The sequence below is a fragment of the Spodoptera frugiperda genome, chromosome 2, assembly GCF_023101765.2.
Source record: "Spodoptera frugiperda isolate SF20-4 chromosome 2, AGI-APGP_CSIRO_Sfru_2.0, whole genome shotgun sequence".
NCBI classification, from domain to species: domain Eukaryota; kingdom Metazoa; phylum Arthropoda; class Insecta; order Lepidoptera; family Noctuidae; genus Spodoptera; species Spodoptera frugiperda.
This window is the reverse complement of record NC_064213.1, coordinates 8,255,992-8,276,117: the sequence shown is the minus strand read 5'-3', so window position 1 is coordinate 8,276,117 and position 20,126 is coordinate 8,255,992. Positions and strand designations below refer to the sequence as shown.

The window sequence follows — 20,126 nt, the reverse complement described above, 5'->3', positions numbered from 1 at the left end:
TAGTTTCACATTATCGACTTTATTGTCCACCGTATAATGTTCCTATTCAGATGTAGATGTTAGAAGGTCCGAAATAAAAAGCAAAGCCTATGGCCCTCACATCTATTAAAAACCGTGACATTGTGGAAGGTCAGTTTCATTTTTTAACCACCACAATATAGTATATATCCATAACTATCTAGAAAAAAAAAAACAAAAAGTTGTTGATTATTCGCTTTTTGTACCGTCTCACGATATTCTCGACATAATGTGCCTATTCAAATGTGATTGATTCGATGTTACGTGTCAGTGCACAGTGGGCTTTAGTCATAAACGTCTCATCATCAGGTACATAAAAACATGGAGGCCAACAATAACATTAGGGAGATTCAATGATATTCATCATTCAATGCTCTCCGGCTCAATAATGGCCTTACAGTCGCTTTGAACAAATTGCATTACAATTTACAATTACTGAATTCGTATTTATATAATCTAGCTTTTGCCCGCGACTTCGTTTATATTTTTTTCAGTTGCCGTAACTCAGGTATAATGGAAAATCTTGATTTCTTAAAGTAATTTTAGCTTTCTTTGACATGTTTTAGTTTGTATTTTCTTTTGATTGGGCGATGTCTCAGTTGGTTCGTCAGTCAGCGAACTTTCTTTCTCTTTGTCTATAACCTGGTAATCAAAGTCTTTAACAAATTGATTGATCCGTTTTACGTCAGTATTTTATATGGAACTACTGCCACCTTTCCTATATCCTATATACCCCTCCACACACCACTGTGGGCGCTACTATATCCTTGGCTGAACCATTCAGTTTCACCAGAATTAAAAAGATAATTTTAGAAATAATTTCTGAAATGTTTTGCGTGATATGCAGTCGTCTGTACTCAGTCCATCATTTGAGTATTCAGTCACTTCGTTTTAGTTGTTTCGTGTCGCATAAGTACTTGCAAGTAATAGACCAATTATGTTGAAGGATTTCTCAGTACTTTACGCGAGTGACTACATTGAGTGTTATTATTATGCACTTATACATAAATCGTTACATGCATACCTGTAACTGGAATTGAATAAGAATAAATAATAGCTTAGAAATATGTTTATGAATTATCATAGACTTCAAATATCGAATTTTATACCTGGATCGGCAGGTTTCGGAATTAGTGGGCTTACCTATACTAAAAAATTGAAAATAAAAAATTGAAAAAAGAAGCCTTAAAGGCTTCTTTTTGAATGCAACAACGCATGTAATTTAAAATTTAAACATGCTATCTGTAATAAATCTGTAAATTTAATAACACACTCAATGAGATTGAGCGACAATTACAGAGCTCAACCAAAACGTATTATACAAAACGAAATGAATTTCCAACTTTTGTCCATTAATCTCATTCGATTGCCCTTAACACGAAAACCTTAATGATAACTGGTACAATGTTCCCGCATAATCGGAAGGTGTTAAACAACTGAGTGTCAAAAGTGCATGTCGTTGTGTTGACTCACGTAGTCGTTGCATCGAGGTTGCTCTTGTGAAATATCCTCGCACAAACTCAACCTCCGGCTAAAAATAAAGAAATGTAAGTAATGTAATTCAATTATATCGAGAACTAAATAAGTGGGTTAGTTGTGACTGTGACTCGTTTTATTTTGAGTTCAATTCTATATCCGAATTACTTTTTATCGATTTTTTATTTATCTTGAAATTCTTACACGTCGCATTTTTTATTCCCACCGCGGGGTAGAGAGTGGTATTGTAAACTGTCAACAAAGCCATGAAATCTAGAATTGGATGTGGTAGTTATTTCAAAGTAATCTCAAATACTATTTCAAAGAATTAAGAACATAGGTGTAGAGTGTAGACTGCTCACTTTCTGGAAGAATGAAGACGATTGCATACAATTCCAGACTTTATTCCAATATCTTAGAGTCTAAGATATCGGAATTAATTATATATAAAATCTAAGATTTGGACACTCAATAATGGATAATCGAGATTCTTTGTCAGATCATGCATAAGTAAATATCCATGTTAAATAAACCTCTAGACGACAAGATTGATAGATTAAACAATTAATTTTAATTTTTTACAACGTTAATGACATTTATCATTTAAATAGGTATTTCATTAGTTAGAATATAGTACAATCGATGTAGCACACTGTATGTTAATGATGTTTCGCAACTATATTTTCAATAGGTACAAGATTGTGATTAAATACATAACATTTATTATATTAATGAGGCTTAATGAGGATATTGGAGTCGTGTGGATATAACATGATTATTTTTTAGATGCCGTTTGTTGTATGGAGACGGCGGAATAATATACATTTGTAAGTAACTACATATAAGTACTGTTTACGCGGGTGTCCTTTGAGTCAGGACAAACGGGGAATTTTACAGGCAGCACTGGGCTGCAGTGTTCTCTGATAAATTTGATCATTTTAAACTGCGATTTTCAACCCGCTTGCTAGGCATGCAGATTATAGAAAACTCACTTATTCAGAAGTGACCCGTAGTTCAGCAGAATTGTTATTGGTGTTACAACACAAATTTTGAAGCCTTTTAAACTGCACAAATCAATCATATTGTTATTCAATCGGTCAATCATACCCAATTGTGCAGTAAATAGAAGAAGTAATTGCAGTAATAATAAGTTTATTACAACGATATCGTCACATTTCAGTACAATAGATGAATTATCAGTGTAATAGCCTCCGTCAATGATCCAAGACAGATTGCCAATTTTTGACAACTTACTGTATAGACACCAGTAGGTAAATCTGCTCCACACAGTCAACTTTTTCATTAGACTTTCAACTTTACATCAAAATGATAAAGATTAAAATTGAATAAAGGAATTTAACAGTAAGGAGTAGGTTACCCTGCTATCTATAGTCTGTATATTCTTGGTTGGTATTTCTCAATATCCATCATCATAATGATGACAAGTCTTTGCATTTAATAAATTTCGTAAGTCGTGCGAAATTCTTTATGTATTCATAGTAAATGCTAAGCCTATTACAGGCTATCAGTTGGTATTTACTGTGTTAAATGTTAATTTTTATCAAAGACTGATCAGTGCTTTGTATAAATTCTTGTTATAATATTGCTGTATGAGAAATAAAGTACTGTTATAGTTGTATAGATTGACTGACCGCCAGTTTAATTATTTTGTCTTCGAATTTTAATTGGAATAAGACTTGTTTATTTTTTATTTATTTTTAGACCTACAATAAGGTTTGTAGGTTAAGGTTAGATCACAATACATATGTACAATGTACGTACTTGTTGTCACCCTTGATTGTCAGCCATAAAAACTGTAATTAATTAATTCTTTGTCACAATTGCAAACAAAGCATATAAGTATCGCTATTTGCCATAGTTAGTTACACACATCGATGCATAATTCAACACAATAAAAAAAACACAGGACGTAATAATATCAATCGCATATAATAAGCTTAGTTAAGATTTTTCTATAATTGTAACACTCTGTAGTTAATTGCTTGTGGCAAGTTGTAATGCCGTGTCCGGCTGACATTTACAGTTTATGCATAAACATAAACATGTTATAGAAAACATAAAGGCCAGTATTGACACATGTCCTGAGTTGGCATTCTTGTAAGAAGCAACTTAGTTACAGTTGCATAGAACTGACGTAATACAACACTAAATTGTAATGGTCATATGCCATAAATGGAAGTGACATTTGTCTTTGTCAAAGTGTAACATATTGGACATTGTCAGCGGGTAATGACATCCTAGATCGTTTGCCTTGAGTGCGCCGGCGCAGGGCGGCGAGGCCTCCGCGCGACCGCCGTGACCTTACACACCATAATGTACAGGAAAATGTCTGCTTCCGTACAACTGAAATATTTTGTGTAACCACCGACACTAATGTGTTTAGTCATTAACTGATATTGTGTGATGAGAATCTGATGTTTTGCTTGGCACACCTGCTGTGGTTCAAATCAACAAACAATCCACTCTTCTTGTGACATTATAATAAGTATAACCAAACCAGAAATAAATTAGTCTTAGCGGTGACTAGTCTAAGTTAACTAAAACTGACCCTAAGCTATAAGAAAATTAAATAACAAAACTATTTTTTAAACCAATGAGGTAAGTATCTATCTATAGCTTACAGAAATAAAAAAAGTGGAAGATTTTCCTCTAATAAAACTTTTACTAACTATAAAAAAAATTAAATAATATTTGGTGCGATATAACACCTGTGTCGGATCTTTTTATCTTTATATATCTATCTAAGATACAACATAAAATATGGACTCACCAAGAGGTCTATTAATTAAAATAAATTTATGCCAATTTTGTTGTTCTACAACGTTAAAAATATATAAATAGCTGTAAAAGTTCCGTTTATTTCCGTTCATTAAGGATAAAATAATAAGCAGAAGTTTTTTATTGATTACATGTAATAAAATGAGGATGTAATATACTGGTTATTAATAAACTTAAAAAATAAAACGATGAAGTATGGTTGTGTGGGCTTTAATTAAAATTTTTGCTATTTATTTCCAAAGACGATTAATAGGTAGATGTATATTATGTACAATTATATACCTATTTTATTAATATACGGTAAATTGATGTTGTAAAACCATCACTCCTGATGATGGTCGACCTCTCTTCCAAGAGATTCTTTTACGTCGAAGAAGAAGTACCAAATTATTTAGTAGCTAACGACTAATGTATTGAACTATGTATTATGTTTTGGTCACACTACGCTAGCATTTTAGTCGAGTAGCGAGGATTTAGTAGCTCTCTCTCGCTTCGATTTTGGGAGAAAAGTGAAAGAGAGCTACTATGTCGTAGTACAAACAAGGTATTACAGCTCATCATTAGTTTTTAGGCGAACTACTTGAATATATAAGAGAGAACATCAAAAACAATTATATTGATAATCAATACTTATTGGACAAGGACGTAATACCTACAATACCAGCTGTCCAGTACCTAATTATAGATTCCATGCAATGATATTGTCGCACTTCCATCACTGTCCAGTCACGCGCGATGACATCAGATGGGCCCTAGCAGTACATCTGACACTCAACCGTTCATATCTTCAGTCATATTTTCTGATTTAAATGCCGTGCGTGACCACAATCACGATAAATTGTATATTAGAAGATACCATTGACATACAAGGTAAGTTTTACATCACCGGTGTAACCTGATCTCTAGTGATTTAAGTTTTCTGCACAGTGGGAGATCAAGTTATGCTGGGTGTGCGATATGATTGATTCTTAGCGAACGTGCGCCAGAGTTCGCGATGTCGCTGATATCTCGGGGAAAATGCTAAAGGGCAAGTGATGAATAAAAGTTATGTTACTCGAAGTTTCCCTAGAGAAGATGCGATTTGCTCTCCCAACTGAATGGAACTCATAGCCTTGGAGCAAAGACATCGGTCATGTGGTGGACCCGTGTTACATAAATTTACTATGTGCATTTACGTCTCTAGTCTACGTCATAGTTTGAAGGATCAAGAGCGTGTCGTAGTACACTTTATATCCTTATCGTAACCATATGATTTACTTTCTGTGGATTAGAAGAATAATCTCGAATAATCCGTCTCTTAGTGTCAATACAATTTCGTTGATTCAAAATTCTTATAAATATTAAAATGAACGTAAAATTATGTAATTTATACCAATTTATCACCAAATTCTGATGTCTTGCTGTTAAAGGGCGCGTTGGGAAATAATATTTACATACATAGGTACATACATACATACAATGTGACTCGTAGGATGGTCACCCAGGCTTTTGTTTACGAAACTTTCATGTTGCAACACTGTCACAAGATGGTATTGTTGCGAAGTTTTAAATATTGTATTTTATTGTTCTATCGCCCAATCAATCAATTAGGTTTACCGTATAAATTGTGTTGGAATATGTTTAGCATAATATCAGTGTATTACCACGCCCATATTGTTGGGAAGGAACACGTAGAGGTTATAGTTTTCTTCTTGTCACAGATGAGCTTTTAAAACATTAATCAGTTTTTATCAAATTTTTAGAAATAAATGGTCCAATGATTCGCATCTTGAGCGATTAATTTTCAGATTCCATAATACAACAATGAAGAGAGCAAATTGCATTTTAAATATGACGCATATTTAAATTGATTTAAACAAATTCATCAAATCACTCGTACACAGTGATCATTAATAGTATTTTCCCGCCTGGAAAACTTACCCCTGATTTACCTTTGGAACTGCCTAGTTCTTCGAAGAATAAGGCTTAATGTTACATCATAAGGTACTCATATATTATATTAAGACAATACATAAACATGACCATATTTTAAGCACTGCGTGAGACAGAGGCACTCGTCTTAGAAGACGGTTTACATAGATATGCAAAACTTTTGATCTTTAACCCAACCTTCTAACTAACCTAACTTCGTGAACTTTCCTATATTTATGGTCATAATGACTTCACTATTACGTAAAGAAAGTCACCTTAATGTAACTGAAACCTTTTACAAGTAGTATGATTCAGATTTATTTAAACTGCGTTTTATATAATTCAGACTTTAAAGGCATTTAAAAACCGAAATCTGTTCTCATTTTTACTTTCTTAATGACAAAGAAATTATGTCATTAATTTCGTTTCAACTGGGGCTGACTACTGTCAAACATCAGATTTCTTACAAAAACGAGATTTTTTTACTGTACTATTGATAAGAAGTTTGAAAAATACTACAAACGTATTTACACGTACCTACATATATTATTCTTTACTCCAACAAAAGTCAAGCTGTAAGCGTTCAATACGCACAATGCTGTGCTGAATACTGACTTTTGTGCTCGTTTAATTTTCCTTTGGAAAGTGATGTACTCGAAGGTAATCTTTGACCTGTGTGACCTACGGTAGGAATGACTTTAGGTTTAATAGACGTGGCCTTTTATTTAATTCCCAGTGCCTGCATAAAGAAAGTGCATAACATAATCAAATGAGGCAGCGCTTGCGCAAGAACGCGAGTTTCTCCAACCAGATCACAGACTACCAACTAACAACGGGGTTATACTTGCAAATTACTGTTTGTTCACCAAATTACTGTATTCTGATCATTTTCTTTTTTGTACGACAAACATTTTTCTAAGATAAACGAATGTTGTTTTTATTGCTAGGAGAAGAAGGTGCATTTTACTTAACATGTAATGTTACTGTTTGAATAACATTGAAAGAGGTCTTAAAGAGCGATATAGTTATGTCATATCGTTTATGTTAAAAAATATCAGTTTCAGATAGATCATTTCCCGGATCAAGAAAAGTATTATATAATGCCGTTTGTGTGGAATAATAAGACTTCTCTCACTGCAGATGTTAATAGTCGTAATGATGTTATGGTAGCAATGAATAGCTATGTATTCAGGTTTGTAAATACACATAATAATTTCCAAACAAAACTAACACAATATTTGACCGATTTCAAAGTAATTGCGACCATTGCTGAGTCATAGTGTAAATAGAAAAACTTGACGGAAAGTTCTTACAGTCGACTGTGCTTGTGCAACCCGACGTTAATTCGTGTTCATTCATGTTACAATATCAACACGAAATATCGGAAATTCATATAAAAATCCTTGACTTTTAATATAAATTATGAACAAAGTTTTCTTATACACGCAAAGGTATTCAATAAATTAATTCTCGGAATTTCGTCCTTATGCAAAGGAGTTTTAAATCGACACATGGAAATGATGTTTCCTTATAGTTCTTATAAATGGATTTACCGATCTGAGTTTCAAGTAGATTTAAAAGGAAAATTTTAAAGTGTTATCTTTTTTAGTCACTATACTACACGAAACTCGTGACTTTGTAGTCTCATACATTTTAATGAAAAAGTGAATCACCCAGGAAAAGGTCTTGTCTGCAATCTGTTTAGTTTATCCTGTAGGAGAAGAGAAAAATCATATTTTACCATCAGGTGATCCTTTCTCATTTACCAGCTTATTCCATAAAAAAATTATGTATATTTACCATCAGGTGATCCTTTCTCATTTACCAGCTTATTCCATAAAAAATATTGTATACATAACATAACATTCAATCATTTAGTAAATAGAATAAAACTTTGCCTTCGTATGACCAACGAGTCAATCACACATTCATAAATTCAAACATGAGGCATCAATTTATACACAGTAAAATAAAATATTAAATAACCAAATGTTTTAGTTAACGTAAAAAAATATATCATGTGACATAATTAATATCACATGATACCTGCTTCAGCCGTCACATTAGTCATGCATATCGCTACGGTAGTTGGTACTCCAGCTGACCTTTGACAAACAGGTCTCTATATTAACTGATTGTGCCGTATATATTTACAATCATATATTTAATAAATATATTAGTAAATGTTCAGCGTGGGTGTAGCTTTGTGTTGAAGCTATGCAGTCTGCAACGGTGGATCGACCGCATTGCTGAGGGATTTTAGTTACGGATCTAAAGGTTTAATGCTAGGAAAGTTAGGCTTTTTTGAGGGTGAAAATCAACCAATGATTTCTCTCGCCTTAGTCGAGGCGAGAAGGAGTGTCAGACTTTTACTGACTAAAAACCATCCCGTTCCTACTCCTGCTTTTCGAGCCGGAGTCCCGGTGACCCGCTGGGCTAGCAGAGGGTAAAAGTGTGAGCAAGCAAATCAAGGTTTTTACTAAGTCAATATAAGAATAATAAGTTTTTGATAGTTAGATAGTATGTTTATAATATTAAGCATGCAAATAATAAAAATGTTTTAAAAATCTTCCATTCGAATTTTGCAACGATTTGTAATTACAACGCTGTTCACTGCACATCAAATAATGTAAGTTTCAATGAATTACCACAGTTACGGTTTTAACAAGAAATAATGTTCAGACCATATCTCCGCTGCCTTTATCTTGATCTACTTTTAAAAGTCAATCGGAGGAAATGCATAACTTAAGTGATCGACGGCATTGAGCAAGTTGTCTGTAGTCTGTCATTACTGTCTATTGCAAAAAAATAACCTGAATTCAACGCAGAATCGAGAATGCATGCGAATAGTTTTACGTTACTTTGTACGGCAAATATGTACATGTTTGTGTCGTTATTTTATAAACTGTAACACTCGCCGCTAGCTATGAATAATGCTCATGACAAAAGTTAATCTACATTTGGTACATTATTAAAAAAATATTGCTATTTGTTGTGATGAATGTCATCAGGCGGAGTCGATCAATGGGCTTGGAGACATGTCTCCGACCCCGGGATAGTATTGGGAGATTAAGGGTGTATTGTATCCAAAGATTGAATCAGCTTCAACTTAAAAGCAAATGTCCACATCATGTATTAAGTTCCAGAATACGCTAAGCGATAAGTGTGCCTATCTTCTGCACGTAATCGTATCTTGCATCGTTTATAGTTTTGCTTTCATACAAATCCTTCGTTATTATATTGCACATTCTAAAATGTAGTCACGACACCGACGTTTCAAAATTTTCAGATTATCTGTAATACTACGTGGGTGAACAACTCGTTAGTGATATTTGTAACGTTAAATGTTTTGTGAAAAGATTAAAATATTGTATATGTTTTTTTTTTTTAATCTTTATTAAATACATAAGTTGGAGGGTTTAATCACACAATGATTATGTCACCCTCATAGGAACTTTAACAAAATATATAACTTAATTTCTATTAATCAAAATATTTTTAACTAGTAAATATACTTTTTTAGCTATGTCTGATAAAGGTACAGACAAAACACTATTAAATTTGCCAACATTATAATTTAATTTAGGAAAAATTTGCTTTCTTTCGACTTCGCCCCGAACACATTCCGACAGAATATGGTGCACATCTTCAACTATATTACACACTGCACAGTCAGGCGACTCGACTTTGCCCATTAGATATGCAAAACCATTGGTCGGAATATGTCCTGAGCGAAGCCTTAAAGCTGTGACTATTTCATATCTGCTCATATTGGCTTGATCTATCCACGGAAAGCGGTGGATGTTTGGTTGGATCGTTTTGTACCAGATCCCTTTACTTAACGATCTTTGGTCGAAGTATTCGGTCCACAATTTTACACACTGGTTTTTAATAATATATAACAGATCGGAGAAATATGGTAAACAATCCACATCAATACCATCTGCTATAGCTTCCTTCGCTAACTGGTCAACTCTCTCATTTTCAATCAAGCCAATATGAGCTGGTATCCACTGGAGAACAATATTTTTATTCCTATCCACAAGTTCACACAAAGATTGAAGAATCGTGTAGGCTATCGGTGCACCTCGAAAGTTCGAGGTACATCGAGCTAGATGTTGGAGTGCGCTCTTCGAATCCGTGAACACGACGTAATTACCGCTTTCAAGGGAGTTAATATATGACAAAGCTTCTGCTATTGCAATAAGTTCAGCGTACATAATATTAATGTTACATTTTATTTTTAACTTAATGTGGGTATTCGAATGCGGATCAAAGAACGCTGCTCCTACTCCACTTCCATCTTTTGAACCATCAGTAAAGATCATACCATAATTAATATAATTTTGATTAATATACTGCGTACACATTCGATGAAGATTATAGGAATTATAACATCTTTTTGATTTGTCTACAGATTCAATCTTTAGTCTAATAATATTAGATAAATCCACATTGCTCTATAGTATATGTTGATGAGATATGGTTGGTCTATAGATAATAGTTTCAGACAGGGTACTTTTTCTCGAGAAGCTCATAATAATATGTTTTCGTGGTATCTCGTGTGATTCCATACGGAGCTGTTCATATCAAATATCGGGTTTATAATATGACTTTATGAGGTCATCCTCACAAAGTCATAATTGCCACATGGTAAAATTAAAGGTTGTTTATGCATACTTTTCTCAACCTGATCATTGAATCAAATCAATAGAATTGACCTCTACAATAATGAGCCGATCATTAAAGGAGTGCCATAGAATAAGGGAGAATCGTGACCATCACACACAAGAACTGACGTATTTCTAAAGAAAACGTTCGTTTATCTCGGACTGTATACATAAGGTAAATCAATTACGAAGATATCGGAACCAATCGGTATTGAAACACGATATCGATTGCTCACGCGCAGGAATGTGCGTTTTTGATTATATGCGCTCTTCGCAGGTTAATCGATGTTTCAACTTGAACATTACCGCTGGTGTCATGGGTTATATAAGTGTGCTTTATACTTTCTATACAGCCTGTAGTTTTTTGTTCAACCTGTACGTGTATCTACTTGTATTTTGTTTTAAGTCCTAGAAACTTTAGGATTAACTGGTTAAGGGTTCTGGAGTAAAATAGAGTTTTCCGAATATTCATATCGTAGAATCGACATACGATAGGCTAAAATTTATATTAATTTTATCATACTAAGAGCTCCTAGATAGAAATTGATAATTTTTGCTGTTTATGGGAATCAAACTGTAGACCAACGGACAAAAAAGTACATCCCATTTACACAGACATAGTAAATATATTATAAAATAGAAATAGAATAGCTTGTCAGTATGGATCATTAATTCATATAGACCAGTCAACTTGGCAGTCACATTGCAAACATTTCTCAGATAATAAAGCCGTCACGATGTATCGAGTTGGTATGCCATCGGCGGGCCGTACAAGGCGCAGTTGACAACGCTTTCTTCATAAATACCTCGTTACTCGTTACATAAAGGTGAGGATGCCACATTCTCACTTGCACGTATGGCCAATACTGAGTGGGCGTCGCGTACAGTCATTGTATTTTACCAAATTGGCTAGATTTGCATGTAATTTGTACGGAGAAAAAGGATGTAGGAAACGAAGGAAGAATATTCAAACTACATTTCTGGCTTTTTCCCAACTGAGTTCGAGTTGGTTGAGTCTTTAACCAGATTAGATTAGACTGAATATCAGTTTTATATGAAGCGATTGTCAATTACATTCCCAGCCGTTTTTGCACTGATCCGGAGCTGCGGACTACCTAGCGAGTTTACCGAGGCTCCGGCTCGAAAAGCAGGAGTAGGAACGGGGTGGTTTTTAGTCAGTAAGAGTCTGACACTCCCTCTCGCCTCGTCCAAAGCGGGAGAAGGCATTGGATGGTTTCCCCCCCTTAAAAAAAATATAGCAAAAAATGCCATTGTCACTGGTGAGCTATTGATGCGGTTAACCTCCGTTACGGGAAAACCAGGCGTGTTATTTGACAAATCATTTTAACAAAGACAAAGACTTGAATGACTAATTATTTTTTTTTGTCAACCGAACAAAACACTAATTCACTCCCTTAAATAACAAACAAAAACATGTTTTGCGGATGTCTCCTCTACCTGTTCATCAAACGTTGGATGACATTTTGTTGTTTGACATTTAAACACGAAAGGTCACCTGGACCTTTGTTTAGAGGCCGAGGGGAACACCTTATGTGAGTGGGTTCAAGTGACAAAAACTTTAGTCCATTAACTAATGAGTCCATTCAATGTATGAAAACATTTATGTAATGACATCAATCTCTTGTGGCATCACAGTCAGAGGGATTTCCGTTGGCAATGTAGTACATACAAGTTTAAACATATAATAAAAAGTCGACATTCAATTCATTCTTCGGCAGGCAAGTAGGTAACCTACAATTGAAATGATACATCAACATTGAGATAAAGATGCAACCTCTAGACATAATAGGTGTGAGTGATTATAGAGTGGACGCAGGATGTTCAATTGTTTAGCTCGTACGTTCGTGCTCGTTGATGAATGTTAATGTCAGTAAGCAGCTCGATGATTATCTGTGATTGTTTCCTGCGCGGGCGCGGGCGAGGCGAGGCGCGGCGTGCGCGGCGTGGCGGCTCACTGCGCATCGAGGCGAACCTCCCAGGAGGCCGGCGCACACGCAGCGCCCACGGCCGCATCGCTGCGTGTGAAGCACGCCTAATGATAATGACCATTCTTCCGGATCCGGCAGGTAAAGCCCCAGTAATATCAATAATGAGACTCATTTTGACTTAAGATGTATCAAAGTAAGTACTCGTATAATTGTTCCGTGTTTTTCTGCATGTTTTGTGCTGTGTTCCGTGAATTCAGCGGCGACTAGGATATAAAAGTAATTGAGGTAATGGGGGTTCTTGTACGGAGTTAAGGTGTCACATACATACATAACCTCACGCCTGTCTCCCTTGGGGGTAGGCAGAGACAGTGGAATGCCTATAGCTATGAATCTTATATACCTTTTTTGCTTCATCTACAGTCATCAGTCTTTTCATGCATGCTCGTCAGTTAAGGGTATTTTTAATTTGGCCCTTCTTTAAGGCGTAAATATAATTATTTTCCTATAGATTGAAACGAATGACATTGGACAGGGTACAGTGCGTTCCGTTCAGTGATTAAAACGGTCACGACTGATGCGGGTCCGGTGCAAATCACTGCCAAAGTTCACTTTCGAATAATTATATTTCTATCTACTTTCAGAATTCAGTTTGATATTATATAATAGTCGTTTGCTAAAACGGTATGCAAATTGATATACCTAGTAACATTAAACAGCAGCATCTTCAATTTGCTTCGTAGTAAATAAACTATTCGTGTTTATAAATTCATAGTTGAGGCTGAAGTATAATTTAGTTATGGTCATGACCACTGGGGCTGCGGCTGCGCGCAATTCATGGCAAAAATAAAACAAAGGTGCGTCAACAATGACGACCTTGTCGCGCTCGCAGCCGCGCGCGCACCACCGCCGTCGTCGTGACGTTGTGCAACACTGCTTCACTAGAAAGCACACTTTCTTCCATGTACATAGTGAGAAGGACTTGTGTTGGCGTGTCAAAATTGCCATTTGTATTTTCGACGTTGCCTCAAAAGGTCAAGACTGAGTCACTTTATAATTCCGTGGCATTAAACTTCCGCGTCAATTTGGCAAATGCTCGTAGAACTCTCGCGAACTCTGCCACAGTTGATCGCATGCTGACCGTGTCGGGTGCAGCGCATGTGCAACGTGCAGGGCGCAGCTATACGTATAGGAGTTGAGATGTCGGCGTTCGGTGTCAGGGTTCCGAGGTGGCGGTCCGCGGCTATTTACACTTTCACCTCACTCCGGGCTTTACCAGAATTTACGTCATCGCTGCGCCGGCGCAATTATATCATCACGAAATCAGCTGCTGAATAAGTGGCACAGTGGCACACTGGGCTTTGAACAAAGTCTCACTTTTTGTTTAGTTATTGTATTTTGGAGAGTTGCGATGTTCGTTATCGGTCATTAGGTTTCATAATGAATAGGAAAGCGATTTACATTTTCCATTACAGTCATCATTCTCACGTACGTATGCAATGTTTTCGAGGTGTTTGCTTAGTAATGGAGTAAGGTTTGAAGTCACATTAGTAGATACGTAATTATGTCTTGGTCATTTTATTGGTCAACATAATTGTCGTATTGGTCATTTCTGCATGTATGTTGTTTGTAGCTATGACTTTATACTCAGTATATATATGTAGATATTGCTATGACAGCTGACATGGGGTAATAGTTTATGTAGATAGCTAATTGATTTATGCCTACGTACGAGATCCAGCAGTAATGTCGTTTCTTCAATTCAATAAAAGAAACATCCACTTTTTTCTATTCATAATATTAATATGGTCAGTAACTACAAAAAGCCACTTAAACAAATAGTTTTTTTCTTGAATGAAAACTTGTTTAAATCCAGAATTGTTATGCAAGTTACTTTATTTGTCTACATTCATGAATGTGACTCATTAGGTTTTTGCCGTATATTTTCATTGAGTTTACTTCATTGATGAAATAGTAAGACAACAGTCAAGATATAATTGAAGAAAGTATAAATAATATTGTCTGCATTTTAACACCAATTTGTCTGGTGACATTCACGCCAACGTGCGCACTTCGATAACCTTACTATTTGCGCTTGCTAACTATTTGCAGGTCAACTTCAGTAATTATAGAATCCCCTAATGAGTGTTTAAACTAAAAATATGAGCGAGTATAATAATTATCAATATTTTATCGTAAATGAATGTTAAATATCCTATTCTTGTGACGACCATGAGCATGTGAGCTGTTCTGGTCACGGTCAGACTAAAGGGCTTTTAGCGTTTGAAAATATTTAGACAATATGAACAGAACAATAGTAAAGTTTGCTGAACATATTTCAATACCGTAATGTTGATTACACACACAGAGGTCTGTGTTGCATGCCGCCATTGTTTTTTCGCGGTTTCTCTTTACCTAGTCGTGCGTTACTTGTCGTGGACCATATTGTGAGGTTAGTCTTAGTTTACTAGTTACGTCACAAATCCATTACGCTATAGGTTTGTAAACAATGTAGTTTTGCAATAATTACGCCTCAAACGTGTAACATAATAAATTTTGATTCACTGAACATTACACGCATTAAATAATACTGCTGCTGGATTTTCTTTATTGTCTGCGGCGTGACCCAGAATATGACAATTAAATGTAACGTCGACGTAAGTTGTATGAATTCCTTGTAACTGAGAGAAGTTTAGGTGTCTGTCGTAACTTTGTTTAATAGTTTTTAGTGTGAACTTACCCGTGTTCCGGAATGATGTTCTTGTACTTTTCTCTTTTCATTTCCACGTGTTTGTTGCGAGTAGTGGGCACGTTTCACTGTTCATGTCACAACACTGTCACGGCACACACTGTACAGTTCATTACATAAACACTGCTTGTTATCACCTAGTTAGATTCACTATGTCTCCCAGTCCCATGACGACACCACCCTGTAACAAATTTTATGGCTATTAGTATTTTTGTAAGAATGTTTCGGCTCATCATCGTCATTGCAGTCTCTCTAACAAGTTTGGGGACTGAAATTCTACCATCGCTTGATTGGTTCACTATTATGTACAGTGAAACTCGTGATTCACTAAATAAGGAGTGGGTTTATCAACTCTAGATTTTGTCTACAGATATTATGGAGGAGTAACAATGTCGTTTATGTTGTGTAATATTCTACATCATATTTTACAGAGTATTGTTCTAACACACAAAATGATTTAATAAACTGCTCTATTCTTCCTATATCTATTCCTGTATATAAAGTATTGTGTCATGTATTTATGTTTCCGTGTTCGGTGCATACTTGTCATCGATAAGATGTGTGTTTGTTTGGTTGTGCAGACTGTATGAGTATGGTAATATTGTGGTCAGCAATGATAGCATTTATTTGAAGTAAGCTGTATTGGAAATGAAAACTGCATGGTATCATAAATGATTTCCTCGTTAAAGTTAGTAGAGGTAATTATACTATTGAAGAATGAAGAATAATGGTGCAATTTTAAATTTTTGAGGACCCACAATGTAATGGAAATATAGACAGAGTGTTAAAACGAAAGGCATTTTAAAATCGAAGTTCCTTAAAATCTTGGCGTTGAACTTTCATCGAGAACTCCCGTCGTCGTTGTTATTTGTGCTACTCGTACCATTATCCTGTCAAGAAGGCATCATATATCTATAATTGTGCTTAGAAGCAAACACTAACCTAGACTGTAACATGCCTACTAATAGTTACATTGTGACTTAATTTTGACATTTTAGCAATCTAATTTAGAAATGATATGCTTATTCTGCCAAGAACTATTATTATGTCTGATGACATATCTCAAATCTGCTTCTAACTATCTCAACGATTGATCGATTGCACTCGGATAGCAAATTAATCGATTATCTTATTATTATATTGTATTTTGTATTACATTTAGGAATTCGAGAGGTCGTTAACGTGGAACATTGTCGTGAATTTTGCAATGTCTTAGTTTTTCGCAACCGCTGGTACTATTTTGAAGGATTTCAGATTTAAGATTGCTCCGTGTATTTGACTTGGCGTTGTTAAGTAAACATCATTATTGCTATTCATTAAATTTAATTAGTTTAGCTCTTCAGTCTAGTTTTATTAGTAAGGTAATTAATCTAAATCTAATGCGATAGATGGCGCGACTGCCTTGATTGCGTGACTTTTATACTTCGAAAATGAATGAAAGTTTTACAATATTTTAGCACTTTGATGCCATTTGGTAAGGCGAGATAAATGAGGTAAACGTCGAATTTCCAACCCGTCTGCCGAGTTTGGAGGTTGTTTGAGGAGGTAACCCTCTTATATAAAATAGAGGACGAATAGTTCAGTAGTAGACTGTTACGGGTTGTTGATTAATTTTGCTATAAGTTTATTGTGTAGTTGTAGTTTCATGCGTCAATGTATATATTGGCGTATGAAATAACTAGATACTTCCGCGCGGTTTTACCCGCTCTTATTGGTCAAAGCGTGATGTTTTATAGCCTATAGTCTTTCTTAATACAGCACTATGCAACACAAAAATAATTATTCAAATCAGACCACTAGTTCAGGAGATTAGCGTGTTCAAACAAACAAACTCTTGAGCTTAATATATTAGTTTAGATTTCCGTATCCTTAGTACATTGTATTGCTGGTTACATTGTAAGTAAGTATTGGAAGTTTTTGTCGAATATTCTAGATCATGACGAGCAAAACATGTTATTGTTGACGCTCGAGACTAGATCGTGAGAAATGTGAGCATGTCACACTGTTACACACACATTCTTTGTATCTACGGTGAACGAATATCTCCTATCTAACATTTAATGCGAAAATGAACTTTGTATTGCATACACATAAAATTGGGTTTTGCATGTGCAATATACCACAATTTAATATGAAAATAGATTTACCTATTTATAGTCAAAGTTTATTGTTTTCAAATAATCCACCAACAGATATTTTTGTGGCTTCAAAATATCCTTCAATCCTGTATGACAGGCAAGCTTACTATCTGGATAGAATGATCAAGCCTAGAAGTTATATATTTAGCTTACAGTTCTGAATTACTCTTATTCCTTAACTGCAATATTTTTTTTTGTTTAAATTAAGCTTGAGTGGACGTGAATTTCTTATATGTCTAAGGACCTAGAAAACGTAGGTACATAAGTTAAATACTAAATACTGACCCCAAACCTGAATACCTATTAGGAATGAGGTCCAGAGATGAATCACCATAATATAAACAAAGTCCCAATAGCAAAGCAATAATCCACGTGTCCAATAAATTAAACATAAATTACTCCTTAAATGAAGTCTTCGTATAAATGTTTGTGGCACATCTATTAATTAAATAATAAACCGAGCGGACGGTCACACCGTCACCATGTACTTTACGTTCTAATCCTTGACGCGCACCTAGATATATCCTTTATCCTAATTGCTATTATTTATAGCTCAAATGTTATCTGTGGTGTTGTAAGCCGGCCTTCGGATCGGGTCTTGTTGTGGACAATCACTCGAGGTCTGTAATTACTCATTACGCTAATGGATCTTCGATCGACGTATTATATGCCTTGTCACGACTCGATCACACGAGTCATCACCGTTGTTTCTACGTGTGATTTACTGAACGAACCTACGCACCACGGGATCTTGATTCATGACTGCGCAATGTGGCACGAATTGATCGTGATTGGTCTTTGCTTCTGAAACAGTACCATTTAAAACTGAATAGGTCTATGTTTTTGCTTAAATGATTTTGAAACTTAAGACTCTTGCTCAAGACTCAATTTTAAAAAAAGTTTCCAAGTAAGAAAAGCGTTTATATTATAATTGCTTCCTTGAAATAGGTTTCATTACAGACATAACATGCTAGTCTAGGAACTGACTATTTAAACGATGTAATTTCTAAAACTCTTAGCGCCGGACTAATGTGGCTTGGTAAATGACATTTCTAAATTATGTTAAGAGAGAATGTAATTGCTGTAATAACTTCAGAATAAATTACAACCGACCGCTTGTGTGATTTAATATTGCTTTACAAATGGAAAACGTGTAATGTACAGCTTTGTAAAATTGTAAAAACTGATACTAAATTGATGGGATTAATGATCAAAAGAACAGGTATTTTGAACACGTATGAAAAGGACTTAATGATAAATCAATGATTTCCTAACAAAAAATCCGGATCCTCGAAAGCCTTGAGCCACAGTTCGTAATCAAATTCTAAGCTTTACTTGAGATAAACATTTATGGAGCTGACGACTTCAGAATAAATTACAAATCTTTCGAAACAGAACAACTACGGTGCATACATACAATTTTAATGTAGGATTACTTGCTTTAAACACGCTTTGTGAAGAAGGACGTTGAGATTAACATGTATTTAATGTAAATACGAGGAAAACGAAAATGCGAACATGGTGACAGTGACACTTGTGCTGCGTCTGCGCGTGGTGCGCGAGATATTTGCGCAAGACAGGTCGCAAACATCCATTACGTGACCTTGCCCGAAATTCTTCTTTGATCATTGGTGTCACCCTTTCCATTAGGCAGTGTAGGCTCTATTGAAGTAAAACCACATTCCTTACTATATGAGTTTGACAGTGACGTCGTTTGGGGCTTTACATAACATTAAGTGACGCAGCCCAGCCCTATGATAAATAGTTATAAGGTTGGGCTAATACGTAAAGTATTAACCACTGTTTATTAGTTTTGTCATGTGCTAGGTAACTTTTTAATAATTTGGCTTTGTGCTATTATTTTTTAAAAACCACTGTAGGTCTTTTTCTTCATCAGCAAGATAAAAAAAAGAACGATGATTAAGAAAAATTACCCAACATTTTCTTTATTGAGGAAGGCAGCGTAGTGAATTTGGAAATTTCGATGACGTCAGGCGTCCTGACGTAGCACTGCCTGACGTAGACAGACGTTGAATAGTAAAATACGAATTCATCTGAATACACCTAGTGACTGCAAAAAGTCGACCTCGACCGACGACATTGTCGGTTGCATCCTACAGTGATTTGTTGTTACAATGCAATATCGTGATAAAGAATATTTGACTTTGTGGTTTAGCTTATAAAGTCCTAATCAATTATTTCCAGGATACTGAGTTAAGAATTACAGCAATGTGCAATGCGGCTAGAAATAGATACACAAAAAGTTTTTACCTACAAGTATCTACCAACGTTTTTTAAAGGGGGGAAAATCATAGTTTTTTTTTTTTTTTTTTTTGAGGGGGGAAAATCATCCAATGACTTCTCCCGCCTTGGGCGAGGCTAAAAACCACCCCGTTCCTTCTCCTGCTTTGAGCCGGAG

At 35.4% G+C, this 20,126-nt stretch overlaps 1 protein-coding gene across 1 annotated transcript in view; it reads right to left on the bottom strand.

Annotated features, from left to right (window-relative positions):
• LOC118269230 (dual oxidase maturation factor 1) overlaps positions 1 to 15,744 on the bottom strand; it is a 49,199-nt gene extending 33,455 nt beyond the window's left edge. The window contains exon 1 of the mRNA XM_050698801.1: positions 15,561 to 15,744. The gene's annotated coding sequence lies outside the window, so the exon portion shown is untranslated. The remainder of the gene's footprint in view (positions 1 to 15,560) is intronic.
• Between the last annotated feature and the right edge of the window lie 4,382 nt (positions 15,745 to 20,126).